Raw genomic sequence first — 6,700 nt, forward strand, 5'->3', positions numbered from 1 at the left:
CCCTTCTTGTTTCCTACATCTTTTGATGGAGTTCCTCTTTCTTCAACAGGCCCTTTAGATATTTGTCCCAATCTTTCATCCTTGAGCAGTCGATGACCAATCAATCTATATGTGAATCCATTTGCTGGTGCAACTAGTTTTTCAAGCTTACGCTCAATCCACCACTTTGTAAAATCCAAGACTGGCTTTGAAAGAACATCCAGATCTATGACTTCTTTCTTTTTCCAATCATATGGCTGAACTATCATTTCTAGATTGAATCCTATTCGCATCACATTTGGATCTTCCTCCATCCAATCAGGAACCTGAAATATGTTGCATGCTCTAATAATATTCAATGACAATCTTGAATGCATCTTCTTTCTAATCGCGTTCTCATCTGCAATATTTGCCCAAAAATCTTCAAGGTGAACTTTATGTTGGTACTTTGATCGTGCTATCGATGTGATCTTGTTATATGGATCTAAATCAGGCCTTTTCAAATAAAGTGGAAGACAAAAGACGTGGAGCAAATCTAATGATCTCTCTGTAGTCTTCAGACATGGGCATACCTTAATTTTTCCTTCTCCTATGAAAATTGGGAACTGCAATCCCAACTTCTTCCCTTTTTGGATCTTGTCATGGATTGTGAGTTGTCGAGTAATCTATAACAAGACCATCTTATCTATTGGGTACCTGGGAAGTTTGTACAACTCCATGAAAAATCCTTGAACTCGAATGTATGAAAAGGTGAGGAATTGGATGAACCATGCACCATAATCCTCCCACCAACTTCATTGTGCCAACTGACAATCTCATATGTAGTCTCTTTTGCTATGTCCTTACATGCGCTTGGAAAAGGCATCATTAACCCTCACATAATCATCCTTTGAATATAAAATAATAAATGTAGCTGAGGGTAGCACTCATGAACATTTAGATGTTGAGTTCCACTCCCAATCGGTTCTTTGCATTTGAACCCATCATAATTCATCCTACATGCTAGCATATAGATGATGTAAGAGCTCACGTAGGATTTTCTTGTGTGCTCTAGATTTATCAATTGCTCATTTAGATTGTCACTTATGAGCCCAGCCCAATCTATCATGTCACCTTCTTCTTCCATCTGCTCAACAAAGTAACACATCCAAGATTCAAATCTATAAGAATAAGGTATGCCAAAAATGCGACTAAGCATCATGATCATGTTACTATACTCCCTTTGCAAGTCAGGCCATGCTAGTTCCTTAGGAATCTTGGAATGATGTGATCTTTCTTTTTCAACCATCTCTTGTTGATTATTTCTTCACAAAATTGGATTCCAGAGGTGTAGATTCTAAGCGCTTGCTCTTGTGTTTTCGTGACCATCCTCGAGTGGGAAGGAATCCCAAATGCTTCGGATATGGATGCCAGATAAAAATCCGCGAGAATATTTTATTCAGAATCTATGATTGTTCTGTCCCTGAGACTATAGTGTTTGACACATGCCATGATCAACTCCGGATGTTGAAAGGAAAGAGGGAAGCCAGCTGCAACAACAATTCCGCTTATCACAATTTTGGTAGCTAGGTGCGTTGGATGATGGTCATTGTATCCAAACATTCTCCGATTATACTCTTTCAAATCAAGGCTACCGAGGTTCGTATCTCCAATTTCCGCCCACTTTGACATGATTTTGGATTTGGGGTAGAATCCTCTCCTTTCATTCTTTATCAATAGTCCGTGTGTCTCTCCTACTTGAGGTTCTGCCATTCTTCCTTCTTGCAAAATAGAAAATGTTCATACGTAAGGATATGAAAAGCACAAAAAGGAGTAATTCCTCCAAAAGATAACAATTTTGGAATTTTCTCAAGATTTCCAAACTTTTTTTCTCCCTGGGATTCACTTTTCAAGATTTTCTCAAGAAACATGCAATTTTCCGTAACTCACTGAAAAGGTTCCTTTCTAATGAAATTAAAAAATCCTTTGTCATGAATTCCAAGTAAATTCCTTTTCTCTCTCCTCAACGATCTCGAAAATTTCTTCAAAAAGCTTCCTTCCAAACACTGTGATTTTGCTCTTTCTCTTAATTCACTCTTCAAATTTCTATGTGAGTAGGAATGAATGAATGAGTTTCTTATATAACTCGTCTTTCAAAAAGTTGCAATTAAAGCTCTAGGCTAATATTGGGCAGCTGCTTTACTTAGCCACCAAGATTCCCATTTCTATGCCACTTGTCGCTTTTTCCTCATTTTTCTAAAAGTTGCCATTTTGAAGCTAAGTCCTCATTTATCAAGTTTTTTATTTTTTGGAAATTAGTTAATTAAATATCAATCAAAAATCAATATTTAATTAATTTTCATGTTTTAATGCCAAAAAATCAAAATTTCTCTCAACTTCTTCCAATATTTCATTTTTTGGATTATTTTAAAAAATAATCAAATTAAATATTAATATTCAATTTTTTATGAAAATCCAACAAATAGTTGTGTTCTTAAAAGGCCATTTCTCAATTCTCCCAAATTTGAATGCTTTAAATTGGATTTTATTTTCCACTCTCGAAGAAGTTTCCCATCTTTTGCCTTTTCCGATTTTCCAATTGATTTCTACTATTTTTCCATTTTTCCAAAAAAAATTGGACAAGACTTTTTCGCAAGATTTTTATTTTTTTCCTAATTTTCCAAATTTTGGATTTTTTCCACATTTCCCACAAATTTCGACTTTTCACGATTGGGACAAGGCAATTTTTTGCATGATTTTGGATTTTCCCCAAATGTTTTCAAATTTTCAACTTTTGGATTTTGCAATTTTTCTCATTGTCATGGATTCTCCAAAATTCCAAAATTGCAAATTTTCCAATTTTTTCCGGATTTCTCCGAAACTTTTCTCATTTGGATTCCGAAATTCTCGCCCTTTGGAATTTTCAAGATGTCTTGGATTTTCATGTTTTCCAAGTTTTCGCGATATTTGAAATTTTCCTAGGTTTTTCCATGGCAATTCTACAAAAAAAAAAAATTGTTTGGATTTTGTGATTTTTACACTTTTTGCATTTTCGAGACTTCACAAATTGTTCAAACTTTTCCCATCTGGATTTTCTCCAGATTTTCCAAAATTCTTGAATTTTTTCAATTTAAAAGAAAAATTGGAATTTTTCAACTTGTCTCAAATTCTCTAAGTTTTCTCAAATTTCTAGAAAAAATATGCAACTTGGATTTTGCGCTTGATGAACAAAATCCACGAGGTAAAAAGTGCACTTTTGGTTTTCATGGAGAGCGGGGTTTTGAGAATTTCAAGGATTTGTTCATGATGGACAAATTCCATAACCCAAGTGCTAAATTGCACCCTGTCTTTTCCGGTGAGTGCATTTTCGAAGGGGTTGCGAAATTTCCTTGAGACACCAAAGTGCGCTCCAAAGATTGGGGAGAGTGCACCTTGCCCATTATCATTGATTGTTATGTTTGACCATTCCTTCCAGAGTATTGAACTGCGCTCCACACTTCTTGGACCCCTAGCAAATAGGAAATGCAATTCAAGATTTATGATCCACGATGGATAAAATGGTATGATTTTGCACTGGGTCTGTAGGCATGAGATGGTTAAGAATTTGATCAACCTTGAGAGGATTTATAATCACAAAATTTATAAACTGGCATTCAAAACATTCTCAAATCATTTGCGATGGTCGTCGAGAGTCTTTGGCATTAAATTTAGTGCTTATGTGTTCCTTACCATCCCTATGATATGGCATATCACTAAGATTATCCTCCTTTTCTACTAGACGGTTACAACCTCCTAGATTGGCATCATTGTGCATTCATTGTGTAGGGAATGGGATATTTACATTTGATATGATATCTTGTACTTCAAGAGTGCGTGTAGGGTAGGGTAAACACCTTGAACTATCCCCCGCTAACTCCTTAAATCCTTCGTAATGCAATCATAATTTGCACAAGAACAAGTCCCTTGAGGAGTTTCTGTTTTACAACACAGGGTGAGGATAAAAGACCAAGGGGGTCCTATTACAAATGGGCGATGAAGTGACTAATGGTCACAACATTTGGTGACTCCATGGGTGAAATGTTACAAACATTTTAAGGATAAGAACTTATCCCAAACTCAAAATCTTTGATTACTCGATCCTATGCCATCATAAAGAGAGAAAACAAGCTCAAAAAGGGAAAATAATCATATATTGGATCAAAACACCTTTGCTTTGCGATAGCCTAAGTGTGTGCAAATGAGTAAATTCTGGCTCAACAAGACCACTCAAAAATCCCTAGGATTGGTCATGACAAGTTATTGGTTCCTCTTGACTTCAAAAGCATCCTGGACATTGCCTTGGTGCTAGTCAGGCATCCATAGCCCCGACGGAGTTGTCGTTGTAAAACCAATGGAGATTGCTCCACTTCTGGTGAATTATTCTTTCGAACACCTACGGAGATTTCTGTGTACCCCTAAAACACAATTTTATCAACTCATATTTTATTTTCTTTTTATATTCCTTTCCAATTGGTATTGCATTTCTTTCTTTTCTGTTGGATCGTAAGCAATGAGACTCACTATGGGTTTAGGAGTTACATTGGTGCTGAAGCAAGATTTTAAAATTTTCACAAGTGGCCACCTACGTGCGTACTGGTCGCGGCACCAACTCTAGTCAACCCAAGACTTGAGACTGAATTGCTCGATCACGATGCACACCTTGAAGCCTTGGAAGGAGGTGAATTTGAGGATCATCTTGGGACTCTCCAGGCGTCCAATCTTGATCTTTCTGAAAAGGTTAAAGGGTTTGAGGAGACCATGGCTACCTACATGACGACCATTTGCTTGCCAACTCTCTGCTGCAAGGAGGCAATCATGCTGCCGAGTCGCTGAGTCTTGTTGCGAAGTATGATGACGATCGAGACAAGGCTCTCAACGATTTTATTTGTAATCATTGTATTTTAATTTTTTTTGGTAATTTAAGAATTCTTTTCTAACACGTCTCTTGTGGAAGGTATTTGGTTTTGCTGGTTAGATTCTTGCTCATGGAAAATCTTCTAGGGGAGCTTTTTTAGGAGCTTGGCCCAAACAATATCACGTAAAATTATGAGTGTAGGATATTATGGGTCATAGATATTCATTAGCACCCATAGTTTGGTTTGAAAATTCTACACTGCCTAATTAGTCTCACTTTTAGGAATTATTGGCACCTAGCTACATAAGTTTCCTTATGTCATTTACTTTGTGTCTCATATCATATGAGTAGGACATTGGTCATGATCTTAGTTTGTCATAGTGTTTCATCCTTGCTTTTATGGCAAGGTCATGTTATTGTTTCATAATTATTTTGTATGCAACATTCATTTGTTTTCTAGTGATAGAGCGGTTTGTTCTATTGCATCTCTTGTATCAAAGGTATTCAGCCTTGCTAGTCAGATTCCTGCTACCACAGCTTCTTCCTTTTCTTCAACAAAAAATGTTAATGTTGAAAGCCCTGGATGAATTATGGTGTATAGAGCTAGGATTCCTTTCTTTTTTAGAATATACTTGTGTTTCAAGTTGTAAATAAACATAAGGACAAAAACTTAGCCTACCTATCATTACTTGTTGGAAAAATGAACAATATATAAAAGTAATGACCATTCAAAAAAGTAAAAATGTAGCTTGGAAATGGTAGAAATGAAGGTGAAAACTATATGTGGAAACTTGAATTCAAGTGTAAAAATGATCTTAATTATTATGTAACAAAATGAATATTGCATGAAATTAAATAAGCAATACCAGAAAATATGGATTAGAAGAAAAACATATAACATTGTGTTTATGTGAAGAAATCCTTTTGGAAAAAAACACTCTACTAAGAAGAGAAACTTAAGACTATTATTTAAAAAAAAAAACAGATTACGTGAAATCCTTCCTTTCTCCTTTTTAGTCTTCAGTCCTTCAGCACCTTATAACTTGAAATTCTTCAATTCTCACTGCATTACTTTACGACTGCCTTAAACCTTGCTTTTATATCATTTTTAGCCCCTAGATGGGGTGTCCAAGTTGATTATCATAACCCACAATAAATCAAACATTAATGACATAGGATAATGTAGTTTGCAATCAAAATACTAACCTACCTGATTTGTGCACCTGTTTGTTGTTAGTTCATAGGTGGTGATTATTTTTACAACAAGATATTTTAGCTTTAATAATAGCCGCAAGTTGATGAAACAACCTCATGAGATGCTGCGCACCAAAAACCATCATAACCCCTAAGATTCTCTCCTGGTAAATACTCACTGTTGGTAAATAAAGAGTTACCAACTTTTTGTTAAAAATGATGATGATTCACAAACAATATTAGGGAGGAATTAAATATGTAGGATTTATAGGATTGAGGCACCTTAATTCTAACAAAAAACACATAAAAAAAGAAGCAGCTTACATTGAATAAAGATTCTCATTGCAATGTGTGAGTGAAGAAATAAAGGTAAGAATGCTTGTTTTCTTTTTATGTTGTTATTTCTGTTGTGTGTAAGTCTAGGGTAGCTTCTTTTAGGTTAGGATAGCTTTTACCATTTTAGTCTTCTATTTTTTCCTTATAAAAGAACATAATGAATTATTTTTTCGGGTCATTGGTAGCCAAGTTTGATTGGATCTTTCTATGTCTTGTGCTGGTATGAGAGGAACTCACAGTTTTGGTCATATTCGAGTCATACCAATACATGGACTTGGTATAACTGTTCTCCTGTTTTTAGATTAACTTGGTACAAAA

At 35.5% G+C, this 6,700-nt stretch overlaps 1 protein-coding gene across 2 annotated transcripts in view; it reads left to right on the plus strand.

Annotated features, from left to right (window-relative positions):
* The window catches only part of LOH2 (LAG1 homolog 2), a 72,325-nt gene that overhangs the window by 47,211 nt on the left and 18,414 nt on the right, over window positions 1-6,700 (plus strand). The gene's annotated exons all lie outside the window — the stretch shown is intronic.

The sequence above is a fragment of the Cupressus sempervirens genome, chromosome 3 (assembly GCF_028749045.1).
Source record: "Cupressus sempervirens isolate cs-2001-9-10 chromosome 3, ASM2874904v1, whole genome shotgun sequence".
NCBI classification, from domain to species: Eukaryota; Viridiplantae; Streptophyta; class Pinopsida; order Cupressales; family Cupressaceae; genus Cupressus; species Cupressus sempervirens.